The 2,527-nt window shown below is 36.0% G+C and overlaps 1 non-coding gene across 1 annotated transcript; it reads right to left on the bottom strand.

Moving 5' to 3' along the window:
- Nucleotides 1–357: 357 nt before the first annotated feature.
- LOC121203788 (small nucleolar RNA R71) lies at nucleotides 358–464 on the bottom strand. The gene has a single exon (XR_005898725.1). It is a non-coding gene; the product is annotated as a small nucleolar RNA R71 (small nucleolar RNA).
- Between the last annotated feature and the right edge of the window lie 2,063 nt (nucleotides 465–2,527).

Consider the following 2,527-nt stretch of genomic DNA (forward strand, 5'->3'; position numbering starts at 1 on the left):
TATGATTATGCTAAACCTTCTTTAACAGGAACTGAATCGAGTATTGTTAGACCTACTGTAGCTGCAAATACTTTTGAACTGAAACCCAACATAATTCAAATGATACAGCAATTTGTTCAGTTTGATGGTTTGTAGGACGAAGATCCCAATGCTCACTTGGCAAACTTTTTGGAACTATGTGATACATTTAAAATTAATGGCGTTTCTGATGACGCCATTTGCCTTCGGTTATTCCCTTTTTCATTAAGAAACAAAGCTAAACAGTGGTTGAATTCGTTACCACGAGGGTCAATCACTACTTGGGAACAAAAGACCGAAAAGTTTTTACTAAAATATTTTTCGCCGGCTAAAACAGTCAAATTACGTAATGATATCTCTTATTTTGTGCAGATGGATTTAGAAACACTCTACGATGCATGAGAGAAATACAATGACCTTTTGAGAAGGTGCCCTCACCATGGGTTACCACTCTGGCTACAGGTTCAAACATTTCATAATAGCCTGAATCCTTCAACTCGACAGATGATCGACGCAGCCGCTGGCGGATCTATCAATAATAAGACACCTGAAGATGCTTATGAATTTATAGAAGAGATGTCAGTGAATAATTATCAGTGGCAAGTCATGAGGACAAAGCCACCAAAAGCAGTCGGCGTTTATAATGTCGATTTAGTCACCATGCTCTCTAATCAAGTAGAACTCTTGAATAAGAAAATTGACGGTTTTCTTAGTTCTTCACAGGTTCACCCAGTAATGCAATGCAAAGCAAGTGAAGGTGGATCGAGCAATCTAGATTATACACCTATGGCTACAACATGGAGAACGAGCAGTTAAATTACATGGGTAATAATCCCCGATCTCAAAATAATCCTTATTGTAATACTTACAATATAGGTTGGAGGAACCACCCAAATTTCTCATGGGGAGGCCAAGGAAATCAGCGACCACCACCACCTCCAGGCTTCCAACAACCACCCTACCAACAAGAGAAAAAACTGAACCTGGAGGAAATCTAAAAAAATTCAACTCGGTGTCAGAAACTCGTTTTTAGAATACCGAGATAGCACTTAAAAATCAACCAGCGTCAATCCAAGGGCTCGAAACTCAGATAGGTCAGCTCACTAAATTGATACCTAAATGACCACAATGTAGCCTACCGAGTATGTAACGCCCCCACGCCCGAGACCATCGCCGGAGTCGAGTATGAGGTGTTACTAAGCTTAATTTAACATTTTTAGAACTTTGGATTATTTGTTTCTACATTCATAGCTTTTAAGCTACTTGCGTCATAGTCACAAGAAAAATCATATCTCGAGTTACGAAACTCGAAATCAAGATACGTAAATTTTCCCTGAATCTAGACTCATATACGTATCCACTAATTTTTTTATAAAATTTTTGGTTGGGCAAATTAGTACAGTTTATTAGTTAAAGTTACCCCTGTTTCAGGACTTGACTGGTCTGACCTCTGTTTACTACGAACCACTTTTATCTCTGAAAAAAATTCATATGACTATGAGGTTTGTTTCTCATAAAACTAGACTCAATAAGGATTCTGAGGATATAAAATACACCACCTAACTATATCTTTAAAATTTATGGTGAATTTCTAAAGTAGGAATAGGGGATTCAGAAACTGCTATGACCCTGTTTCACTAAAATTAAAATATCTTCTAACATATAATTCCTTTACCTGTTTCATTTGTTTCATGTGAAACTAGACATAATAAGATTCAATTTGATCCATCACCAAATTAAATTTTTATGATTTTTAGTAAATTTTCAAACTCGCGTCAGTGTTGCTGCAGTATTCTGTTTATGGCAAATTTCATCCCTCTTATGAGTTTTTATGCACTAAGTATCTTAATAATTTTATTTAACATCAAACATAATCTAAACTTACCATTTTCATAATTTATCATTATCAAATATTTTCTCAACCATTCTGTCACCATATCATAAAATCATTTACACAAAATAAGTATATTGCTATACATGCCATACTTAAATTTACAAGCCATTTACCAAAAATCTTCCTGATAGTGTGACTGAGCCTTCGACCTATCCCGACTCCTGAACTGGCTTGTCCAAAACTACAATGAGTAAGAAGGAGGGAGTAAGCATAAATGCTTAGTAAGTTCATATGTAAATAATAAATAACATAACAAACAATCAAACTAATCAACATTAGCATATATCATCAACACACTTATCACATTTTTTAATCATTTTTCATCATCTTACTACCTTATCGTGGTTGTAATCAACACTCAACCCGATGGTTAAATACATACCTGTCCAAAATATCCATTTCTCATCACTTACCAATACGTCTCTTTTCATCTCGAGTATTCCTCCATTTGAGTAAAACTTTACCCGTTGAACACATCGGAATATAATTCGGATACATGGATAATTTGCATATAAGTGCCACATATTCAATCAAGCAATCATGTAACCCGCCCATAAGCGAACTCGGACTCAACTCAACGAGCTCGGGCGTTCGCATCCATAAGTGAACTCGGAC

This window comes from Gossypium hirsutum, chromosome A07 (assembly GCF_007990345.1).
Source record: "Gossypium hirsutum isolate 1008001.06 chromosome A07, Gossypium_hirsutum_v2.1, whole genome shotgun sequence".
In the NCBI taxonomy this organism is placed as follows: domain Eukaryota; kingdom Viridiplantae; phylum Streptophyta; class Magnoliopsida; order Malvales; family Malvaceae; genus Gossypium; species Gossypium hirsutum.